At 60.2% G+C, this 25,170-nt stretch overlaps 1 protein-coding gene across 1 annotated transcript in view; it reads right to left on the reverse strand.

Moving 5' to 3' along the window:
- Eif2ak3 (eukaryotic translation initiation factor 2 alpha kinase 3) overlaps nt 1-24,781 on the reverse strand; it is a 58,108-nt gene extending 33,327 nt beyond the window's left edge. Inside the window, exon 1 of the mRNA XM_047538006.1 lies at nt 24,652-24,781. The gene's annotated coding sequence lies outside the window, so the exon portion shown is untranslated. The remainder of the gene's footprint in view (nt 1-24,651) is intronic.
- Between the last annotated feature and the right edge of the window lie 389 nt (nt 24,782-25,170).

A 25,170-nucleotide genomic window follows, 5' to 3' on the forward strand; every position in this document is an offset into this window, starting at 1 on the left:
GGGCAGGTGAGGACAGTGGGAGGGACAGGTGAGGACAGTGGGAGGGACAGGTGAGGACAGTGGGAGGGACAGGTGAGGACAGTGGGAGGGACAGGTGAGGACAGTGGGAGGGGCAGGTGAGGACAGTGGGAGGGACAGGTGAGGACAGTGGGAGGGACAGGTGAGGACAGTGGGAGGGACAGGTCAGGACAGTGGGAGGGGCAGGTGAGGACAGTGGGGAGGGACAGGTGAGGACAGTGGGGAGGGACAGGTGAGGACAGTGGGAGGGACAGGTCAGGACAGTGGGAGGGGCAGGTGAGGACAGTGGGAGGGACAGGTGAGGACAGTGGGGAGGGACAGGTGAGGACAGTGGGGAGGGACAGGTGAGGACAGTGGGGAGGGACAGGTGAGGACAGTGGGAAGGGACAGGTGAGGACAGTGGGGAGGGACAGGTGAGGACAGTGGGAGGGACAGGTGAGGACAGTGGGAGGGACAGGTGAGGACAGTGGGAGGGACAGGTGAGGACAGTGGGAGGGACAGGTGAGGACAGTGGGAGGGACAGGGGCCAGGACAGTGGGAGGGACAGGTGAGGACAGTGGGAGGGGCAGGTGAGGATAGTGGGAGGGACAGGTCAGGACAGTGGGAGGGACAGGTGAGGACAGTGGGAGGGACAGGTGAGGACAGTGGGGAGGGACAGGTGAGGACAGTGGGGAGGGACAGGTGAGGACAGTGGGAGGGACAGGTGAGGACAGTGGGAGGGACAGGTGAGGACAGTGGGGAGGGACAGGTGAGGACAGTGGGAGGGACAGGTGAGGACAGTGGGAGGGACAGGTGAGGACAGTGGGGAGGGACAGGTGAGGACAGTGGGGAGGGACAGGTGAGGACAGTGGGAGGGACAGGTGAGGACAGTGTGGAGGGACAGGGGCCAGGACAGTGGGAGGGACAGGGGCCAGGACAGTGGGGAGGGACAGGTGAGGACAGTGGGAGGGACAGGGGCCAGGACAGTGGGAGGGACAGGGGCCAGGACAGTGGGAGGGACAGGTGAGGACAGTGGGACGGACAGGGGCCAGGACAGTGGGAGGGACAGGTGAGGACAGTGGGAGGGACAGGTGAGGACAGTGGGAGGGACAGGTGAGGACAGTGGGAGGGACAGGTGAGGATAGTGGGGAGGGACAGGTGAGGACAGTGGGAGGGACAGGTGAGGACAGTGGGAGGGACAGGTGAGGACAGTGGGAGGGACAGGTGAGGATAGTGGGAGGGACAGGTGAGGATAGTGGGGAGGGACAGGTGAGGACAGTGGGAGGGACAGGTGAGGACAGTGGGAGGGACAGGTGAGGACAGTGGGAGGTACAGGTGAGGATAGTGGGGAGGGACAGGTGAGGACAGTGGGAGGGACAGGTGAGGACAGTGGGAGGGACAGGTGAGGACAGTGGGAGGGACAGGTGAGGACAGTGGGAGGGACAGGTGAGGACAGTGGGAGGGACAGGGGCCAGGACAGTGGGAGGGACAGGTGAGGACAGTGGGAGGGACAGGTGAGGACAGTGGGGAGGGACAGGTGAGGACAGTGGGAGGGACAGGTGAGGACAGTGGGAGGGACAGGTGAGGACAGTGGGAGGGACAGGTGAGGACAGTGGGAGGGACAGGGGCCAGGACAGTGGGAGGGACAGGTGAGGACAGTGGGAGGGACAGGGGCCAGGACAGTGGGAGGGACAGGGGCCAGGACAGTGGGAGGGACAGGTGAGGACAGTGGGAGGGACAGGGGCCAGGACAGTGGGAGGGACAGGTGAGGACAGTGGGAGGGACAGGGGCCAGGACAGTGGGAGGGACAGGTGAGGACAGTGGGAGGGACAGGTGAGGATAGTGGGGAGGGACAGGTGAGGACAGTGGGAGGGACAGGTGAGAATAGTGGGAGGGACAGGTCAGGACACTGGGAGGGGCAGGTGAGGACAGTGGGAGGGACAGGTGAGGACAGTGGGAGGGACAGGTCAGGACAGTGGGAGGGACAGGTGAGGACAGTGGGGAGGGACAGGTGAGGACAGTGGGAGGGACAGGTGAGGACAGTGGGAGGGACAGGTGAGGACAGTGGGGAGGGACAGGTGAGGACAGTGGGAGGGACAGGTCAGGACAGTGGGAGGGACAGGTGAGGACAGTGGGGAGGGACAGGTGAGGACAGTGGGAGGGACAGGTGAGGACAGTGGGAGGGACAGGTCAGGACAGTGGGAGGGACAGGTGAGGACAGTGGGAGGGACAGGTGAGGACAGTGGGGAGGGACAGGTGAGGATAGTGGGAGGGACAGGTCAGGACAGTGGGAGGGACAGTTGAGGACAGTGGGAGGGACAGTTGAGGACAGTGGGAGGGACAGGTGAGGACAGTGGGGAGGGACAGGTGAGGACAGTGGGAGGGACAGGTCAGGACAGTGGGAGGGACAGTTGAGGACAGTGGGAGGGACAGGTGAGGACAGTGGGAGGGACAGGTGAGGACAGTGGGAGGGACAGGTGAGGACAGTGGGAGGGACAGGTGAGGACAGTGGGAGGGACAGGTGAGGACAGTGGGAGGGACAGGTCAGGACAGTGGGTGGGGCAGGTGAGGACAGTGGGAGGGACAGGTCAGGACAGTGGGAGGGACAGGTGAGGATAGTGGGAGGGACAGGTGAGGATAGTGGGAGGGACAGGTCAGGACAGTGGGAGGGACAGGTCAGGACAGTGGGAGGGACAGGTGAGGAGAGTGGGGAGGGACAGGTGAGGATAGTGGGAGGGATAGGTCAGGACAGTGGGAGGGACAGGTGAGGACAGTGGGAGGGACAGGTCAGGACAGTGGGAGGGGCAGGTGAGGACAGTGGGAGGGACAGGTGAGGACAGTGGGGAGGGACAGGTGAGGACAGTGGGGAGGGACAGGTGAGGACAGTGGGAGGGACAGGTGAGGACAGTGGGAGGGACAGGTGAGGACAGTGGGAGGGACAGGTGAGGACAGTGGGAGGGACAGGTGAGGACAGTGGGAGGGGCAGGTGAGGACAGTGGGAGGGTCAGGTGAGGACAGTGGGGAGGGACAGGTGAGGATAGTGGGAGGGACAGGTCAGGACAGTGGGAGGGGCGGGTGAGGACAGTGGGAGGGACAGGTGAGGACAGTGGGGAGGGACAGGTGAGGACAGTGGGAGGGGCAGGTCAGGACAGTGGGAGGGACAGGTGAGGACAGTGGGGAGGGACAGGTGAGGATAGTGGGAGGGACAGGTCAGGACAGTGGGAGGGGCGGGTGAGGACAGTGGGAGGGACAGGTGAGGACAGTGGGGAGGGACAGGTGAGGACAGTGGGAGGGACAGGTCAGGACAGTGGGAGGGACAGGTGAGGACAGTGGGGAGGGACAGGTGAGGATAGTGGGAGGGACAGGTCAGGACAGTGGGAGGGGCAGGTGAGGACAGTGGGAGGGACAGGTGAGGACAGTGGGAGGGACAGGTGAGGACAGTGGGAGGGACAGGTGAGGACAGTGGGGAGGGACAGGTGAGGACAGTGGGGAGGGACAGGTGAGGATAGTGGGAGGGACAGGTCAGGACAGTGGGAGGGGCAGGTGAGGACAGTGGGAGGGACAGGTGAGGACAGTGGGAGGGACAGGTGAGGACAGTGGGAGGGACAGGTGAGGACAGTGGGGAGGGACAGGTGAGGACAGTGGGAGGGACAGGTGAGGACAGTGGGGAGGGACAGGTGAGGACAGTGGGGAGGGACAGGGGCCAGGACAGTGGGAGGGACAGGTGAGGACAGTGGGGAGGGACAGGTGAGGACAGTGGGAGGGACAGGTGAGGACAGTGGGGAGGGACAGGTGAGGACAGTGGGAGGGACAGGGGCCAGGACAGTGGGGAGGGACAGGGGCCAGGACAGTGGGAGGGACAGGTGAGGACAGTGGGAGGTACAGGGGTCAGGACAGTGGGAGGGACAGGTGAGGACAGTGGGAGGGACAGGTGAGGACAGTGGGAGGGACAGGTGAGGACAGTGGGGAGGGACAGGTGAGGACAGTGGGGAGGGACAGGTGAGGACAGTGGGAGGGACAGGTGAGGACAGTGGGAGGGACAGGTGAGGACAGTGGGAGGGACAGGCGAGGACAGTGGGGAGGGACAGGTGAGGACAGTGGGGAGGGACAGGTCAGGACAGTGGGAGGGACAGGGGCCAGGACAGTGGGAGGGACAGGTGAGGACAGTGGGAGGGACAGGTGAGGACAGTGGGGAGGGACAGGGGCCAGGACAGTGGGAGGGACAGGGGCCAGGACAGTGGGAGGGACAGGTGAGGACAGTGGGAGGGACAGGGGCCAGGACAGTGGGAGGGACAGGGGCCAGGACAGTGGGGAGGGACAGGTCAGGACAGTGGGGAGGGACAGGTGAGGACAGTGGGAGGGACAGGGGCCAGGACAGTGGGGAGGGACAGGTGAGGACAGTGGGAGGGACAGGGGCCAGGACAGTGGGAGGGACAGGTGAGGACAGTGGGAGGGACAGGTGAGGACAGTGGGAGGGACAGGTGAGGACAGTGGGAGGGACTGGGGCCAGGACAGTGGGAGGGACAGGTGAGGACAGTGGGGAGGGACAGGTGAGGACAGTGGGAGGGACAGGGGCCAGGACAGTGGGAGGGACAGGTGAGGACAGTGGGAGGGACAGGGGCCAGGACAGTGGGAGGGACAGGTGAGGACAGTGGGAGGGACAGGTGAGGACAGTGGGAGGGACAGGTGAGGACAGTGGGAGGGACAGGTGAGGACAGTGGGAGGGACAGGTGAGGACAGTGGGAGGGACAGGTGAGGATAGTGGGAGGGACAGGTCAGGACAGTGGGAGGGGCGGGTGAGGACAGTGGGGAGGGACAGGTGAGGATAGTGGGAGGGACAGGTCAGGACAGTGGGAGGGGCAGGTGAGGACAGTGGGAGGGACAGGTGAGGACAGTGGGAGGGACAGGTCAGGACAGTGGGGAGGGACAGGTGAGGACAGTGGGAGGGACAGGTCAGGACAGTGGGAGGGACAGGTGAGGACAGTGGGGAGGGACAGGTGAGGATAGTGGGAGGGACAGGTCAGGACACTGGGAGGGACAGGTGAGGACAGTGGGGAGGGACAGGTGAGGACAGTGGGAGGGACAGGTCAGGACAGTGGGAGGGACAGGTGAGGACAGTGGGGAGGGACAGGTGAGGATAGTGGGAGGGACAGGTCAGGACAGTGGGAGGGGCAGGTGAGGACAGTGGGAGGGACAGGTGAGGACAGTGGGAGGGACAGGTCAGGACAGTGGGAGGGACAGGTGAGGACAGTGGGGAGGGACAGGTGAGGACAGTGGGGAGGGACAGGTGAGGATAGTGGGAGGGACAGGTCAGGACAGTGGGAGGGGCAGGTGAGGACAGTGGGAGGGACAGGTGAGGACAGTGGGAGGGACAGGTGAGGACAGTGGGAGGGACAGGTGAGGACAGTGGGGAGGGACAGGTGAGGACAGTGGGAGGGACAGGTGAGGACAGTGGGAAGGACAGGTGAGGACAGTGGGAGGGACAGGTGAGGACAGTGGGGAGGGACAGGGGCCAGGACAGTGGGAGGGACAGGTGAGGACAGTGGGAGGGACAGGTGAGGACAGTGGGAGGGACAGGTGAGGACAGTGGGAGGGACAGGTGAGGACAGTGGGGAGGGACAGGGGCCAGGACAGTGGGAGGGACAGGTGAGGACAGTGGGAGGGACAGGTGAGGACAGTGGGGAGGGACAGGGGCCAGGACAGTGGGAGGGACAGGGGCCAGGACAGTGGGAGGGACAGGTGAGGACAGTGGGAGGGACAGGTGAGGACAGTGGGAGGGACAGGGGCCAGGACAGTGGGGAGGGACAGGTCAGGACAGTGGGGAGGGACAGGTGAGGACAGTGGGAGGGACAGGGGCCAGGACAGTGGGGAGGGACAGGTGAGGACAGTGGGAGGGACAGGTGAGGACAGTGGGGAGGGACAGGGGCCAGGACAGTGGGAGGGACAGGGGCCAGGACAGTGGGAGGGACAGGTGAGGACAGTGGGAGGGACAGGTGAGGACAGTGGGAGGGACAGGGGCCAGGACAGTGGGGAGGGACAGGTCAGGACAGTGGGGAGGGACAGGTGAGGACAGTGGGAGGGACAGGGGCCAGGACAGTGGGGAGGGACAGGTGAGGACAGTGGGAGGGACAGGTGAGGACAGTGGGGAGGGACAGGGGCCAGGACAGTGGGAGGGACAAGTGAGGACAGTGGGAGGGACAGGTGAGGACAGTGGGGAGGGACAGGGGCCAGGACAGTGGGAGGGACAGGTGAGGACAGTGGGAGGGACAGGTGAGGACAGTGGGAGGGACAGGGGCCCGGACAGTGGGAGGGACAGGGGCCAGGACAGTGGGAGGGACAGGTGAGGACAGTGGGAGGGACAGGTGAGGACAGTGGGGAGGGACAGGGGCCAGGACAGTGGGAGGGACAGGGGCCAGGACAGTGGGAGGGACAGGTGAGGACAGTGGGAGGGACAGGTGAGGACAGTGGGAGGGACAGGGGCCAGGACAGTGGGGAGGGACAGGTCAGGACAGTGGGGAGGGACAGGTGAGGACAGTGGGAGGGACAGGGGCCAGGACAGTGGGGAGGGACAGGTGAGGACAGTGGGAGGGACAGGTGAGGACAGTGGGGAGGGACAGGGGCCAGGACAGTGGGAGGGACAGGGGCCAGGACAGTGGGAGGGACAGGTGAGGACAGTGGGAGGGACAGGTGAGGACAGTGGGAGGGACAGGGGCCAGGACAGTGGGGAGGGACAGGTCAGGACAGTGGGGAGGGACAGGTGAGGACAGTGGGAGGGACAGGGGCCAGGACAGTGGGGAGGGACAGGTGAGGACAGTGGGAGGGACAGGTGAGGACAGTGGGGAGGGACAGGGGCCAGGACAGTGGGAGGGACAGGTGAGGACAGTGGGAGGGACAGGTGAGGACAGTGGGGAGGGACAGGGGCCAGGACAGTGGGAGGGACAGGTGAGGACAGTGGGAGGGACAGGTGAGGACAGTGGGAGGGACAGGGGCCCGGACAGTGGGAGGGACAGGGGCCAGGACAGTGGGAGGGACAGGTGAGGACAGTGGGAGGGACAGGTGAGGACAGTGGGGAAGGACAGGGGCCAGGACAGTGGGAGGGACAGGGGCCAGGACAGTGGGAGGGACAGGTGAGGACAGTGGGAGGGACAGGTGAGGACAGTGGGAGGGACAGGGGCCAGGACAGTGGGGAGGGACAGGTGAGGACAGTGGGAGGGACAGGGGCCAGGACAGTGGGAGGGACAGGGGCCAGGACAGTGGGAGGGACAGGGGCCAGGACAGTGGGAGGGACAGGTGAGGACAGTGGGAGGGACAGGTGAGGACAGTGGGAGGGACAGGGGCCAGGACAGTGGGAGGGGCAGGTGAGGACAGTGGGAGGGACAGGTGAGGACAGTGGGAGGGACAGGGGCCAGGACAGTGGGAGGGACAGGTGAGGACAGTGGGAGGGACAGGTGAGGACAGTGGGAGGGACAGGGGCCAGGACAGTGGGAGGGACAGGTGAGGACAGTGGGAGGGACAGGTGAGGACAGTGGGGAGCGACAGGGGCCAGGACAGTGGGGAGGGACAGGGGCCAGGAGAGTGGGGATGGACAGGGGCCAGGAGAGTGGGGAGGGACAGGTGAGGACAGTGGGAGGGACAGGTGAGGACAGTGGGGAGGGACAGGGGCCAGGACAGTGGGAGGGACAGGGGCCAGGACAGTGGGGAGGGACAGGGGCTACAGGACAGTGGGGAGGACAGGGGCTACAGGACAGTGGGAGGCGTCCTTTTCTGTTTTTGTCCTGGGATTAGACCCATGTGCTCATCCACTGAGCCACATCCCCAGTCCTTTTTATTTTATTTTCAGAATGGGTCTCGCTAAGTTGCTGAGGCTGGTCTGGAACTTGTGATCCTCCTGCCTTAGCCTCCTGAGTAGCTGGGATCACAGGTGTGCAGCTGGCACAAGGTGGACATGTAACTTCTCTTCAAATGTGTGTAGAGCAGAGATCCAGAAGGTCAGCCAGAGCACAGGGCCCCCACGTACCTGGCTGGGGCAGGTGGGTCTGTGGCTCCACTTTTATTTCTGTAACTTTTGTACTTTGAACCCATTTCCAAGTTGGGAGGTTGCAGATAAAGGTGTTCAAGAGCCTGCAGGGCTCTGTGACCACAGCAGAAGACTATAAATTGAAGGCTCACCAGGATTCTGGACACTAGGTTTTTCCACCTATCACTCTTCGAAGGGGGAAAGGGCTTGGTGGGTCTGCAGCGAGAGATGGTGCTTATTTGGACTTGCTTCCTCCACTGACTCCTGCAGAGCAGCAGCTGGTCCCCAGGGAACACTGTGGCTCGTAGGTACAAAGCACAACTGTCACACCAACGTGGACTGAAACAAGTTCTGCTTTAAGATTGATCTATGCACCTCCAAAAGTAAAAGAAGACTTGCTTTGATTTTAAGAGTGTGGTTTAAGTCGGGTACAGTGGGCACGCCTGTACACCCCGCAGCTCGGGAGGCTGAGGGAGGAGGAGCGAGAGCTCAAAGCCAGCCTCAGCAACTTCATGAGACCCTGTCTGAAAATAAAACACAAAAAGGGCTGGGATGTGGCTCATGGTTAAGCACCCCTGGGTTCAATCCCTGGACCAAGAAAAAGAATGTGGTTTAAACAACCAAGAAAGTTCAACAGGACTGACCATGTTGAGAAAATCATTCTAGAAGTTCAGTCTTCAGCAGCAATAACCAAGTGCAAAGCACAAAACAACAACAGGGAGGAAGATTCGGTCCTGGGCGGCACGTCCCGTTTCTGGGCTGTGACTCAGAGGGCCACTCTGAGGGTGCTGCTGGGCGCTCACTGGCTGGTGATGACTCACCGGCTGCTGACCTCCACCCGCACACGTGGAAGCAGATGGTGTTTTTCCTTGAGGGCCTGAGAAGCCAGCGTATGCATGCCGCTCAGGTAGGATGACATCAGCCTCACAATGGCATTACCTCACCGCCAGGCAAAGGCATGAGTCACCCTCGTGGTAGGAAAAGATGCAGGCTGCAGAGCGGGGAGTCTCCGCCCCTGCACAGGCCTCCCTGCAGCGGAGGCTGCTCTGACTGGCGGCTCCGCATCGCACACTGATGATGGGCTCCTTCTTCCCCTCGGCCGTTTAAGAGAGTAGCGCTTTCCATTCTGTTTGTTCTCTGTTCTCCCCTGTCCGGGTCTCAGGAACAGCCCCATGGCTGGCATGCGCAGACCCGCAGACCTGGAGGCTCTCTGTGCAGCCACCAAGCAGTTCAAGGAAGCCATTTAACCTCTGCTCCTGAAGGAGGCAGGTGGCGCAGTGAGCTCCGCACAGCAGGGGCATGCGGTCAGGGCTCTACCTGAGGTCAGAGTGCAGGAACCTCAATCAAGAAAAGGACAAGTGCTCCTGCTAACAGAGCGGAGGAGACCAGCGCCCTACCCGCTGCCGCGGGCTCCCCAGGCCCCGCACACCTCACCCTGCCTCACACGCACCCACACGCTGAGAAACCAGACTGCCTATCCTACAGGCTGCCCCTCGGTCAGGGCTGAGCACGCCCGTCCCCTGACTCCTTGCTCTGTTCCCTGTATTTCCCAACACGGGCAGGGAGTCCTGGACCTGGGACCTGACCAGCTCGGTGTTTGGGGCGAGAACACTTCACGGCTGCTGTATGTACTTCCTGCTATTTTACAGGTCTACAAACCACAGACCACAGCCCGGAGCCAGCCCGGTCACTGTGTGGGAAGGGACAGTTTTACGGGCACAAACCACACGACTGCATATCCCCACGGGAGTGTTCGTGGACCGCAGCACAGGACACATGGCCGTTCCTCAGCTTTCTGCTGCTGAGACCAAAACACCTAACGACGTAGAGCTTATTCTGCCTCCCAGTTTGGGAGGGTCAGTCCACGGCGGCTGACCCCACTGCTCAGGGCCTGAGGAGAGGCAGGCCATCGTGGGGGGCGTGGTGGGAGGAGGCTGCTCAGATCCTGGCAGACAAGGCGCAGAGAGAGGCGGGAGGACCCACAGGGAGGGTGGTGCCCAGGACGTGCCAGTGAGCGGCTGCTGGAGCAGGCAGCCCGTGGTCAGCGCTGGTCAGTCCTGGACTCCACCAGGACACGCCGAGGAGGCCTCGAGGCCTCAGCCCTCACCATTGTCGCCCCGCTCCGAGTACTGCAGCCCTCGGGGGACATGGCCAGCTGGCCCCTGGCAGGAGACGTGGAGGCCCCGCGCTGGGTGCAGAAGGAGCCCGAGACCAGAGCGCTCCCCAGAGGCCAGGAAAGGGGCGGCGGCTGGTTCTGAGGGGACCGAAGTCAATTCAGGCACAAGCTAGGCAGCACCGAGAGTCAAAAGGAACGAAGGAAATGGGGTAAGAGAAGGGCCACCAGGCGTTGACCCTGCGGGAGTCAGAACAGACCACCAGGAGCGGAGGAAGATACCTCCACCCAGCTGCTGGGCACACTCCCTGTCCACCCGAGACTTCAGGGAGCCCCCACAGGCCACCGCAGGGATGGACACCACGAGGGCCCAGGGAAGGGCAAGACCCAGCCTTACAGGATCGGGCGACCCGAGGAACAACAGGAACCCAGCCTTACAGGATCGGGCGACCCAAGGAGCAACAAGAACCCAGCCTTACAGGATCGGGCGACCCAAGGAGCAACAAGAACCCAGCCTTACAGGATCGGGCGACCCAAGGAGCAACAAGAACCCAGCCTTACAGGATCGGGCGACCCAAGGAGCAACAAGAACCCAGCCTTACAGGATCGGGCGACCCAAGGAACAACAAGAACCCAGCCTTACAGGATCGGGCGACACGAGGAACAACAGGAACCCAGCCTTACAGGATCGGGCGACCCGAGGAACAACAGGAACCCAGCCTTACAGCAACGGGCGACCCAAGGAACAACAAGAACCCAGCCTTCCAGCAACGGGCAACCCAAGGGTCCGAGGAACAACAAGAACCCAGCCTTACAGCAACGGGTGACCCAAGGGTCCAAGGAACAACAAGAACCCAGCCTTACAGCAACGGGTGACCCAAGGGTCCGAGGAACAACAAGAACCCAGCCTTACAGGAACGGGTGACCCAAGGGTCCGAGGAACAACAAGAACCCAACCTTACAGCAAAAGGCGACCCAAGGAACAACAAGAACCCAGCCTTACAGGATCGGGCCACCCGAGGAACAACAAGAACCCAGCCTTACAGGATCGGGCCACCCGAGGAACAACAAGAACCCAGCCTTACAGGAACGGGCGGCCCGAGGAGCAACAGGAACCCAGCCTTACAGGATCGGGCGACCCGAGGAGCAACAGGAACCCAGCCTTACAGCAAAGGGCGACCCAAGGAACAACAAGAACCCAGCCTTACAGGAACGGGCAACCCGAGGAACAACAGGAACCCAGCCTTACAGGATCGGGCCACCCGAGGAGCAACAGGAACCCAGCCTTACAGGATCAGGCCACCCGAGGAACAACAAGAACCCAGCCTTACAGCAACGGGCGACCCAAGGAACAACAAGAACCCAGCCTTACAGGATCGGGCGACCCAAAGAACAACAAGAACCCAGTCTTACAGCAACGGGCGACCCAAGGAACAATAAGAACCCAGCCTTCCAGCAACGGGCGACCCAAGGGTCCGAGGAACAACAAGAACCCAGCCTCACAGCAACGGGCCACCCAAGGGTCCGAGGAACAACAAGAACCCAGCCTTACAGCAACGGGTGACCCAAGGGTCCGAGGAACAACAAGAACCCAGCCTCACAGCAACGGGTGACCCGAGGAACAACAAGAACCCAACCTCACAGCAACGGGCGACCCGAGGAACAACAAGAACCTAGCCTCACAGCAACGGGCCACCCAAGGGTCCGAGGAACAACAAGAACCCAGCCTTACAGGATCGGGCCACCCGAGGAACAACAAGAACCCAGCCTCACAGCAACGGGCAACCCAAGGGTCCGAGGAACAACAAGAACCTAGCCTCACAGCAACGGGCAACCCAAGGGTCCGAGGAACAACAAGAACCTAGCCTCACAGCAACGGGCAACCCAAGGGTCCGAGGAACAACAAGAACCCAACCTTACAGCAACAGGCGACCCAAGGAACAACAAGAACCCAGCCTTACAGGATCGGGCCACCCGAGGAACAACAAGAACCCAGCCTTACAGGATCGGGCGACCCGAGGAGCAACAGGAACCCAGCCTTACAGCAACGGGCGACCCAAGGAACAACAAGAACCCAGCCTTACAGGATCAGGCCACCCAGGGAACAACAAGAACCCAGCCTTAAGCAACGGGCAACCCAAGGAATAACAAGAACCCAGCCTTACAGGATCGGGCGACCCAAGGAGCAACAGGAACCCAGCCTTACAGGAACGGGCGACCCGAGGAACAACAGGAACCCAGCCTTACAGGATCGGGCCACCCGAGGAATAACAGGAACCCAGCCTTACAGGATCGGGCCACCCAAGGAACAACAAGAACCCAGCCTTACAGGATCGGGCGACCCGAGGAGCAACAGGAACCCAGCCTTACAGGATCGGGCGACCCGAGGAGCAACAGGAACCCAGCCTTACAGGATCGGGCCAACCGAGGAACAACAGGAACCCAGTCTTACAGGATCGGGCCACCCGAGGAGCAACAAGAACCCAGCCTTACAGGATCAGGCCACCCGAGGAGCAACAGGAACCCAGCCTTACAGGATCAGGCCACCCGAGGAACAACAGGAACCCAGCCTTACAGGATCGGGCCACCCGAGGAACAACAGGAACCCAGCCTTACAGGATCAGGCCACCCGAGGAACAACAGGAACCCAGCCTTACAGCAACGGGCGACCCAAGGAACAACAAGGACCCAGCCTTACAGCAACGGGTGACCCAAGGAACAACAAGAACCCAGCCTTCCAGCAACGGGCGACCCAAGGAACAACAAGAACCCAGCCTTACAGCAACGGGCGACCCAAGGAAGAACAAGAACCCAGCCTTACAGGATCGGGCGACCCAAGGAACAACAAGAACCCAGCCTTACAGCAACGGGCGACCCAAGGAAGAACAAGAACCCAGCCTTACAGGATCGGGCGACCCAAGGAACAACAAGAACCCAGCCTTCCAGCAACGGGCGACCCAAGGAACAACAAGAACCCAGCCTTACAGCAACGGGCGACCCAAGGAACAACAAGAACCCAGCCTTACAGCAACGGGCGACCCAAGGAAGAACAAGAACCCAGCCTTACAGGATCGGGCGACCCAAGGAACAACAAGAACCCAGCCTTCCAGCAACGGGCGACCCAAGGAACAACAGGAACCCAGCCTTACAGCAACGGGCGACCCAAGGAACAACAGGAACCCAGCCTTACAGGATCGGGCGACCCAAGGAACAACAAGAACCCAGCCTTCCAGCAACGGGCGACCCAAGGAACAACAAGAACCCAGCCTTACAGGATCGGGCGACCAAAGGAACAACAGGAACCCAGCCTTACAGCAACGGGCGACCCAAGGAACAACAAGAACCCAGCCTTCCAGCAACGGGCGACCCAAGGGTCCGAGGAACAACAAGAACCCAGCCTCACAGCAACGGGCCACCCAAGGGTCCAAGGAACAACAAGAACCCAGCCTTACAGCAACGGGTGACCCAAGGGTCCGAGGAACAACAATAACCCAGCCTCACAGCAACGGGCCACCCAAGGGTCCGAGGAACAACAAGAACCCAGCCTTACAGGAACGGGTGACCCGAGGAACAAGAACCCAGCCTCACAGCAACGGGCAACCCAAGGGTCCGAGGAACAACAAGAACCCAGCCTCACAGCAACGGGCAACCCAAGGGTCCGAGGAACAACAAGAACCCAGCCTTACAGCAACGGGTGACCCAAGGAACAACAAGAACCCAGCCTTACAGGATCGGGCCACCCGAGGAACAACAAGAACCCAGTCTTACAGGATCGGGCAACCCGAGGAGCAACAGGAACCCAGCCTTACAGCAACGGGCGACCCAAGGAACAACAAGAACCCAGCCTTACAGGATCAGGCCACCCAAGGAACAACAAGAACCCAGCCTTACAGCAACGGGCGACCCAAGGAACAACAGGAACCCAGCCTCACAGCAACGGGCGACCCAAGGAACAACAGGAACCCAGCCTCACAGCAACGGGCGACCCAAGGAACAACAAGAACCCAGCCTTACAGCAACGGGCGACCCAAGGAACAACAAGAACCCAGCCTCACAGCAACGGGCGACCCAAGGAACAACAAGAACCCAGCCTTACAGCAACGGGCGACCCGAGGAGCAACAAGAACCCAGCCTCACAGCAACGGGCGACCCGAGGAACAACAGGAACCCAGCCTTACAGGATCAGGCCACCCAAGGAACAACAAGAACCCAGCCTTACAGCAACGGGCGACCCAAGGAACAACAGGAACCCAGCCTTACAGGATCAGGCCACCCAAGGAACAACAAGAACCCAGCCTTACAGCAACCGGCGACCCAAGGAACAACAGGAACCCAGCCTTACAGGATCAGGCCACCCAAGGAACAACAAGAACCCAGCCTTCCAGCAACGGGCGACCCAAGGAACAACAAGAATCCAGCCTTACAGCAACGGGCGACCCAAGGAACAACAGGAACCCAGCCTTACAGCAACGGGCGACCCAAGGAACAACAGGAACCCAGCCTTACAGCAACGGGCAACCCAAGGAACAACAGGAACCCAGCCTTACAGGATCAGGCCACCCAAGGAACAACAGGAACCCAGCCTTACAGGATCAGGCCACCCAAGGAGCAACAGGAACCCAGCCTTACAGCAACGGGCGACCCAAGGAACAACAAGGACCCAGCCTTACAGGATCAGGCCACCCAAGGAACAACAAGAACCCAGCCTTCCAGCAACGGGCAACCCAAGGGTCCAAGGAACAACAAGAACCCAGCCTCACAGCAACGGGCCACCCGAGGAACAACAAGAACCCAGCCTTACAGGATCAGGCCACCCAAGGAACAACAAGAACCCAGCCTTGCTAATGCGGGAGGTGCCAACCATGCCCACGGAGCTCCACAGAAGCCCTGACCGGCGCCCTGGTATCTGAAACCCCCGCCCTAGGAGGGTCCTCCCATCGGCAGGCTGTGCTGCACACTGAGGCCGTGGGCAACACGGTGCAGGAAGCGGGACCCGCCGGGCTGCCGGCTCGCCTCCCCTCCTCCCCTTGGCCTGGCTGGTGGACAGGATCTCCCGCCTTCCTCCCTGGCTCCCGTGACAGCCTCCACAGCCACTTCAGAAGGCACCCAGTACTGGCTGGCGCTCTCACCACTGGGTATCAACAGGCCTCCTGGCAGGTCCTGGTTTGTCCACAATCAGATGCAAGGAATTCACACTTTCTTTGGCTGAGACTTTCCATGAAGCACTGATGCATCGAGGGTGGTCTCAGGGAGCCCGCACCTGTCACAGCCCGTTAGCGACCTCCAGTGGACACGCTCGTGGTTCAAGAACGTACACGTACGCACACCGAGCAGCAGTTAGAAGCCTGGAGGAAAGCAAGCGCCCACGAAATCCCACCAGCACCCACCCGGGCAGGAGATCCGCAGCACCCAACAGAACCACCCAGCCTGGAGATCCACAGCACCCAACAGAACCACCCAGCCCGGAGACCCACAGCACCCAACAGAACCACCCAGCCCAGAGATCCGCAGCACCCAACAGAACAACACAGCCCGGAGATTCGCAGCACTCCACCAGAACCAACCAGCCCAGAGATCCACAGCACCCAACAGAACCACCCAGCCCAGAGACCTGCAGCACCCAACAGAACCACCCAGCCCAGAGATCCGCAGCACCCAACAGAACAACACAGCCCGGAGATCCACAGCACCCAACAGAACCACCCAGCCTGGAGATCCATAGCACCCAACAGAACCACCCAGCCTGGAGATCCGCAGCACCTGCCAGAACCCCCCAGCCCTCTCTTCACCCTCTCCCCTGAGAGCGCTGGCCCTGGCCTGGCCTCAGTACTCCTCTCACCCCTTCTTTCAAGGCGAGGATGTTCTCAATCCCACGACACGGCCTCTTCTACGTGGGCCTCCATCTCCCCACCGGAGCCCGAGACCCAGGGGTTGGACGCCACTTTAACACACTGAGTCTGGGCTCACGGTCACTCTGAAGGGTCGGGGCTCACGGTCACTGAAGGGTCGGGGCTCACGGTCACTCTGAAGGGTCGGGGCTCACAGTCACTCTGAAGGGTCGGGGCTCACGGTCACTGAAGGGTCGGGGCTCACGGTCACTCTGAAGGGTCGGGGCTCACGGTCACTCTGAAGGGTCGGGGCTCACGGTCACTCTGAAGGGTCGGGGCTCACGGTCACTCTGAAGGGTCGGGGCTCACGGTCACTCTGAAGGGTCGGGGCTCACGGTCACTCTGAAGGGTCGGGGCTCACGGTCACTCTGAAGGGTCGGGGCTCACGGTCACTGAAGGGTCGGGCTCACGGTCACTCTGAAGGGTCGGGGCTCACGGTCACTGAAGGGTCGGGGCTCACGGTCACTGAAGGGTCGGGGTCGGTCACTCTGAAGGGTCGGGGCTCACCGGTCACTGAAGGGTCGGGGTCACGGTCACACTGAAGGGTCGGGGCTCACGGTCACTCTGAAGGGTCGGGGATCACGGGTCACTGAAGGGTCGGGGCTCACGGTCACACTGAAGGGTCGGGGCTCACGGTCACTCTGAAGGGTCGGGGCTCACGGTCCTGAAGGGTAGGGGCTCACGGTCACTCTGAAGGGTCGGGCTCACGGTCACCTGAAGGGTTGGGCTAACGGTCACTTTGAGGGTCGGGCTCACGGTCACTTCTGAAGGGTCGGGGCTCACGGTCACTCTGAAGGGTCGGGGCTCACGGTCACTGAAAGGTCGGGGCTCACGGTCACTCTGAAGGGTCGGGGCTCACGGTCACTCTGAAGGGTCGGGGCTCACGGTCACTGAAGGGTCGGGGCTCACGGTCACATCTGAAGGGTCGGGGCTCACTGTCACTCTGAAGGGTCGGGGCTCCAACGGTCACTGTGACAGTGGCCATCTTCCTCTCTAGTCCTGTTCCTCACTCACCACTAAATTCTCCTTTGGCCTTTCAGTGTCCCACCTGTGGGGCAGTCAGAGGTGGCCCTGAGAGCAGATGCGGAGACGGGGCTGTGGGGGAGGGCAGGTGGACAGGTGGGGCCCAGTCAGGGTGTGCAGCTGTCCTGGCGGGCTCTGGTCCCTCTGCTCGGGTGGTCCCACGCTGTGTGCCTGGCGCTCACAGGCCTCTCGCTGGCCACACTAGCACCACCCGGGATGAGCTGGCTCAGGGTGTGCCGGGCAGGGCCTGGGCCATGTGCTGGGCTGTCCACCACGCAGGTGAGGCCCGGGCCGCACGGCGCGCCTGATACAGCAGGCACAGAATCACAGCTACAGCAGAGCGAGTGGGAACCGGTGAGCAGGGGCAGGGGAGGGGAGGTGGGTGTGCAGACCAGAGAGCCTGGCTCTCCACCTCCCCCACCTCCTCCACTCTGAGCCCGGCCTTCTACCTGAAGGACGGGGTGGACGGGAACACGTGCCTCACAAGGCACGTTAAGGGCTAAGAACAGGCTGGACATCACCGTGCAGGCCAAGGACGGTAAGCAGGGCTCAGCAGGCGTGGCCGGGGCTGCTCTTCTGACTCCTAAGGTGACTGCACTCTGGTGCACGCGTGGTAAGTACGAGCTCTAACTTGGAAACGTCTGACCACCTGTGATTCACCACAGGCCTCGCTCTATCATCCACAAGGACACTTCAGGAGAAACGTGGCTCGTTCATACCAAGTTTCAGAAATAATTAAAGCTTTTTAGTTCTCAAAGAGCTGCTGCAAAGGCACATCTAAGGGGAGAAGAGACGGGAAGCTTAGTCATGTCCAACCAGCTCTTTCCCAACTGTGGAGTCGTGACATAGAAACAAGCCTGTCCTGGGAGGCTGAGGCCGGAGGGTGGGACGGAGTTTGAGGCCAGCCTGGGCAACACGGCAAGACCCCAGCTCAACAGCAGAAAACAAGGCCTCAAAACCAATACACAATTAGACATATCAAATGGACAGCAGGTTGTGATTTATCGGAAATCTCTAGGGTGGGTGGTGTTCAGTGGTAGAGCATTTGCCTAGCATGTGTGAGGCACTGGGTTCAAATCTCAGCACTAATTTCCATTGACGACAAAAAATAATTTTAAAAAATCTCTTATCAGCCAGAACACGCTTCTTTGATACTAACACCAAAGCTCTGAAGAACTGTGAAAGACTTCATCAATCACTAAGGAAAACCAACACCAAAGAGAAGTCACAGGTGAATTTCTGCATATTTCAATTCTCCAAAGAGGATATGCTGTATGGGACATAAAACAGCAGCCCTGAACCCCGGTGAGCCGATGACACAAACAGGGGCAGGATTGGCTACTCAGGTCCAGGAAAGCTGTGGAAATACTGTTTCTGTTTCCCTGGAAACGCCAGAATGACTGATGGGGAGAATACAAGGCTGACGACCCAGGGTCAGGGAAGGGAAGGGCGTCTGGCTGACCACCAGGGGGCGCACCTGACAGCAGGGCTCAGCTTGCAGCGCCACCAGAACACATCCCCAGAGACAGCCTAACGGGACACAGGAGGAGCCCAGAACCAGCCAGTGCGTATCATCTTCAAGGCTGGGAATCACTGCTCAAGAACGAAGAGCAGGGAGGTAGGAGGGCACCGGTTCTCCTTCCTCGCCTTGGTCGACCCAGAGAAGAGCTGGAGGAAAGCACCAGACTAGCTTTTGAAACGAACCCTGCACACCTACAGTGAGAGCACACTGATTTAACAGCCATCTCTGCCTTTGCCTGGATGAAGACACATTTGTGAAGTTAGACAAAGGATGTGCACGAAGACTCTGCTTCTCAAAAACAGAGGGTCAAGTCGACTTCCCACCGGGCAGCGCGCATGCTAGAATAAACTGGCTTAGGTCACAGCCCTGCTCTGCTCTCAGCCCTGCCAAGGGACTCACAAAACAAAATCAAATCTAAGCACCGTCTCATGTCTGTAATTAAAAGAAAAGCAATTAACCCAAGCAATTATTGAAATATTGGCTTGCTACATAATTGACATTCTTCAAAATAAAGTGCTCTCAGATGACACAGTTCAGTGTGCAAATGGAAAAATGCAAAAGGACTTCAGCACAGGTGGAGAATCCTCAAAGTGACGGCAGATCCTCTTTCAGTCAGCACCCCAAGATCTGCCAACGGACACGTCAGCAAACACAAAGGGGCCACTTCAGAGGCACCGTGCGGGGCAGAGCGGGGGACAGGCCTGGGTGCCTGTGCACCTGCCTGGAACAGAGGCGTGCCCCTGGGAAGCAGAAGCATGCCCGATAAAGCCACCCCAAGCTCCAGGGGTGGACTTCCAGCAGAGTGGCTTGTTCTTTCCAGGAGGAAAGACGGGCATCTGAACAGAAAAAACAGGAACAAAGGTGGAGTCTCTAGTGAAAGAACGAGGGTCTCGCCTGAGCATGAGTTATACCCGCACAACAGCATTCTTTACAAAGATTCTGAGACAAGAAGGTCTGCACTTGTAAGTGTGTTGCAAGACATAAAGGAGGCAGTTCAAGGACTTTATCTACACAGATTAGAAGTGTGATGCAAAGGTCACCCAGAGACCCCCCAGGAAAACTTATACTGACACCTTATAAAACAAAATTTCAAGACAATCCGAGAAACCAGAGCCAAACATCACCAGTGCGTCTTCAAGGTTGGACGTGCATGTAAAGCATCAGAGAAAAGCAGAACAGATTCCACCTCAGCGGGGCTGCTGAAAACGAAAGGCAGAACCCTTAGCTGCCATTAACTGACAGAAATTACGAGGCCTGGTAGCCAGGGCACATCCGCGGCGCGCAGGGACGGACCTTGGGGCCGTGGCGCCCCGACGCTCACGTGCTAGCGCGGGTTCCACTCTGCACAAAGACCCTTGAGGGCGTCTGTGGACACCCTGCCAACAGCAGAGTGGCAAGGGAGCTGAGCCCCAGCACCCCCCCTCCCACGCGAGGCAAGACCTGTCCTTGAAGAGCTGTCTCCCCGCCCGGGAGCTGTCACGGACAGGCCCGAAACCCCAGGAAAGCAGCAGACGACCTTCCCTGCGCCTCTGGATCCAGAACGGCGTCAGAGCAAGCCAGCGGGCCAGGAGATTCAAACGAGTTCATGCCTTCTTTATTTTAAAAGCCCCATAAGAGGCTCCGTGCAAGACTCCCCTAGGAAACGTGACCACACCTGATTCAGAGCGATCTTTAGAGATCTAGCCCAACCTTGTGATCTTACAGAGGAGGAGCGCGAAGCTGCACTGGATGAAAAGATCTAGCCAGCTCACAGAGTGAGGTGCCGGAGGCATCGAGACGGGCACAGGAGCCCCCGGATCCAGGCATCCTGCAGGACGGAGGACACACAGCCTGCTGCTTTTGCTTCTCCAGTGGACGCCCGAGGGCCCCTCCAGCAGCTGCTTGATCAACACCTTAAACGCTGAATCCCTCGTCCTCCAGCTTCTCTTAGATGGACAAGTCGCCTCAGCAACTGCAGACCTCTCTTGCTGGAAGCGACGGGAAGCGGTGGGTGTCGAGGGAGCCATGGTCTCTGTGTCCCCCCCCAGGTACTGCTGCACCCCAACGGCCATCTTCCTGCCCCTGCCCTGGCGATCCCTTCCAGCCCAACAACGGGCTTCAGACAGGAAATCAGTCGCCGGGCAGGCCCGGGGCTTCAGGAACCTGTTCCAGGAGGTCTGGAACGTGTCCTCTCTCTATTCCTCCGGGTCAGGGCAGCTCCTGGCCGTGCCCATGGTGTCTTCCGCTTTGAACACGACTCCCGGATGTGGACAGCGGTTCCTCACCGAGCACAGGTAACTCAGGTACACGCGCTCCCCTCCTGCTGTGTTCACAGCCTCACAGGTGTCCTCAGTGCCTGACAGCCGGGTCAGCACTTCTCAGAGTGAGGTCCTCCTGGAGGGGCGCAGAGGGTCAGTTTCATGATGAGCCACTACTGCCCCTTACGCTGTGGCTGTCCGCACTGACGGTAGGCAGTGCTGGCTAACAGCGCTGGCTTCTGGGCACAGACAGCTGGGCAGGGCAGGGCAGGGGCTGGACAGGGCTGTGGCCAAACAGGGCTGGGTGGAGCTGGACAGAGTTGAGCTGGACAGGTCTGGGCTGGGGCTGTATGGGGCTGGGGCTGAGGATGGACAGGGCTGGGCGGAGCTAGACAGAGTTGAGCTGGACAGGCCTGGGCAGGGGCTGGGGCTGTATGGGGCTGGGGCTGAGGATGGACAGGGCTGGGCTGAGCTGGACAGAGTTGAGCTGGACAGGCCCGGGCAGGGGCTGGGACTGGACAGGGCTGGACTGAGCTGGACAGGCCCGGGCAGGGGCTGGGACTGGACAGGGCTGGACTGAGCTGGACAGAGTTGAGCTGGACAGGCCCGGGCAGGGGCTGAGACTGGACAGGGCTGGGCTGAGCTGGACAGAGTTGAGCTGGACAGACCCGGGCAGGGGCTGGGATTGGACAGGGCTGGGCTGAGCTGGACAGGGCTGGACTGAGCTGGACAGAGTTGAGCTGGACAGGCCCGAGCAGGGGCTGGGACTGGACAGGGCTGGACTGAGCTGGACAGAGTTGAGCTGGACAGGCCCGGGCAGGGGCTGAGACTGGACAGGGCTGGACTGAGCTGGACAGAGTTGAGCTGGGCAGGGCTGGGCGGGGCTGGGATCCTGTTCCTGGAGCTCCTCTCGCACCCGACAGGCGTTGGAGACAACAATGATTATGGGACCGGTATACGGCAGACACTTCCTCAGAAATGAATCAAGAAGACTCTCAGTTTAAAGAACATTCAAGTTTTTACGTGCGATTCTGACTGCTGTAAGTTTGTGTCTGCCATGTCAAGCTGAGAACTCTCAGCCCTCCAAGGCGTCCCTGGGGCTCCCACACAGCTCAGAGACAGACACTTGTTCAGCGCGCAGAGGCCGGGGGGTCAATCCCCAGCACCGTAACAGTAAAAAATAAATAAGATTCTTCTGGTGCAGTCAGTAATAACAAGACCTCTGGACACCCTGTGAGGAAACAGTCAACACTTGCAGATCTATGTACCTCAGTGAACACGTGCTTTCCAAACAATGCCGGAAAATCATGCAGGCCTAGTAAAAGGCTAGACAGACGAGGATGCTCACGTAGCACAGCACAAAACCCTCACTGCTACAGTCGCAGATGCACAGGAGAACCGACCCTTGAGAAGCTTCTGCTTGTTCAGGGTGGCGTCTAAAAGGACCACCCGCCCCATTTGAGAAGGCTGCTGAAACGCTCCTCCCTTCTCCAGCTACGTCAGACACTCAGGGCTGAGCTTCCCTTCATATGATTCAATCGGAACAACAATGAGACACAACTAACCCTGAAGCAGATGCAAAAATCTAGTCTTCTGTTACACCAGAAATTAAAGAGATTTGCAAATATTTAAAACAATCCCACTTCTCCCATTATATATTTTCATACTGGAAAATAGTTATTCTTGATAAAAATGTTATTTATGTTATCATGTAACAGATGTTATTTATTAATAAATCAGTAAATCTTTTGGAAATTCATTTTAATTTTTAATCTTACAAACAGAATAATCCATGGATAAAAAAGCTCTTGGGAGCCTTGGATGAATTTTCAGGGCACAGAAGGGCCCTGAAGGGTCTGAGCAGCCTGGGCCCGTGAAGGGGCTGTGGCCGCGTGGGACGGCTCCAGAGCAGGCCGGCTCCACACAGCCTGGCCAGCCCGGGCTGTCCCTGCGCATCGTAGGCCTCCGGCTTCGAGCCTCAGCTTTCTGCTTTTACGAAACGGGAGCAATGCCCCAGCCGGAGGACGGCCGGGAGCTGCAGTCAGTGGGACCCAGGCGCAGGGTTGGAGGCTGGAGCGCCTGCAGGAACCTCCCAGGCAACGCGGCCCCCAGACCACCCAGACACGCCCCCGGAGGAACGTTCCAAGCCATCAGGCGGTCACAGGAGGCCGATGTCTTCAGAATTGCTATTTATTTTTCCTGTGACACAGAAAATTTAAATCTGGAAAATGCAAAGTGGTCTCAGGATTCTTGTATGAAAGTGGCTGGTGAGCTTTCCATTTGTAGCTGTAAGGTGCACAGCGTGCCTGGTAAACAGGCTCGATTCAGCGGGTCGAGGCGTGCGTCCAAGGGGGAGGTGGCTGGGATGGGAGGGCGGGGGACACGAGGGCAGGAGAGCCTCCGTAACCCAGCTGGGAAGCTGGACGCAGCTTACCAACGGCTACTCGCTGGCCCTTTGTAAGAAAGCCTCTGAGCTCGACTGGCTGCTTAGAGTCCAACACACTCAGCGGGCTGAGTTATCCCAGCCACTCCCGTCCTGCTTTGCAGACCAGCAGCTCACCTGTCTGTGTGTGTGTGTGTGTGTGTGTGTGTGTTTCAATTTGTGCACATGCACATGCTCTGCACCACCACAATACACTGAAATTACCTGGGACGTAAGTACTTACAGTCTTCTCATTCCGCTGACCGGCCTTTACGTCTAGCTTAAAAAACAAAGCAGAACGTGCACACCTAAGCAGAACCAGCAGAACGCAAGCGGACGAGGTTCGGCTGCAGCAGACTCCCCTGCCTGCCACTCGATACTGGACTGCTTTAAGTGATTCGTAACCAGACCTCTGTCTGCACTGATAATTCAGAGTACAGACGCTTGCTATCCCCAGCAGGCACGTCAGCATGCTGCGACCAGCCCGGGCTCCGCACGCAGCCGGCGGGAAATGTGGCCGTGCTGCTGTCCTGGGCTCTGCTGGTGCAGCAGAGGAGAGGCCAGGCGGGTTTTCTGGGGTGCAGGGAAGTCGTCATGACACACGGGTGGCTGGTGACATTTCCATCAGAAAGTTCCGCCTGCACCACTCAGCTCGGCCTTCCCAAGCTCAGTGCTGGTTAACACTGGAGGAGAAGACCAGCCCGGGAGCGTGCCCGCAGCCCTTCCCTGGTTGAGGACTGAGCGCGTTCTGTGAAACGGGCAGTGTCTCCGCGCAGTCACAGCTCAAAGGCTGGGTTTCCTTACATGATTTAAATGGTGGGGATGAGGCTCCTGAAAGGATCTGACCCTGCACAGGGAACACCCCCTCCAGGCAGGCGGTGCCCAGCACCCACACGGACGCCAAGCCCTGGGGTCGCGGAGCCTGCGTGGGAGCAGCTGTGGGCAGTGCCTTCGGATCTGCACTCACCACCTGGGCAGCTGCAGAGCTGAGAACCAGCAAGTATGAACTTTCTGCAAGAAACCAACTTGTCCCGAGTTTCAAGAGACACAACCAGGACACGCGCTTGAGGGGGAACGTGGGGAACGGTGATCACGCGCCCTGCAGCACGAACTTCTGGCTGGAAAAGCTCAGGCCCCACTCTGCATCTGTCTCCTTCCAGGGACCTCAGGCTAAGTGCCGCCTGCGCCACAGCTCAGAAGGCACGCTGCGCTGACGGGCGCACCGCGCTCCTCGGGCACTCTACCTCCTCACCCGAGGCCCGGCCCTTCCTCAGCAGCAGGTGCTGTGGCTGAAGCAAGGAGAGCTGAGGACTGCCCACCAGGTGCCGCCCACAGAGCAGCCTGGCCTCAAACCTGGGTCAGCGCTATAGGCCAGGCCAGCACCGTCTCGCCACCACCAGGCCTGCAGCTGAGGCGGAAGGAAGCGTCTTACCTCGGGCTTACTGAGGCTGGACGAGACCAGGGCCCCGGATCCCACGTCCAGATCCCACTGCTTTTTACCGCGATTCTCAGCGTCCAAGGCAGCAATCCGACCATCTAGAGTGCTGATGATCACCAGGGACCTGTCGATTTAAAGGTAGACAGGACAACATCAGAAAGCTGCCTAAGAGGCTGGGCTTCAAGTCCCTGAAGGAACCTCCGGTCCCTGCCCAGGACCCTCTGGGGAGAGGAGAGACGGGAGCCCACTTCCAAGTCCTGCCACCACCACGGTGTGTAGACAGGGCACGACTTCCACGTGCCCTCCGGCTGTTCACAGTCACCCTCCTTCCATACCCGAGTCCACCACCACGGTCTGTAGACAGGGCACGACTTCCACGTGCCCTCCGGCTGTTCACAGTCACCCTCCTCCATACCCGAGCCCACCACCACGGTGTGTAGACAGGGCACGACTTCCACGTGCCCTCCGGCTGTTCACTGTCACCCTCCTTCCATACCCGAGTCCACCACCACA

Source organism: Sciurus carolinensis, unplaced genomic scaffold, assembly GCF_902686445.1.
Source record: "Sciurus carolinensis unplaced genomic scaffold, mSciCar1.2, whole genome shotgun sequence".
Taxonomy (NCBI): Eukaryota; Metazoa; Chordata; class Mammalia; order Rodentia; family Sciuridae; genus Sciurus; species Sciurus carolinensis.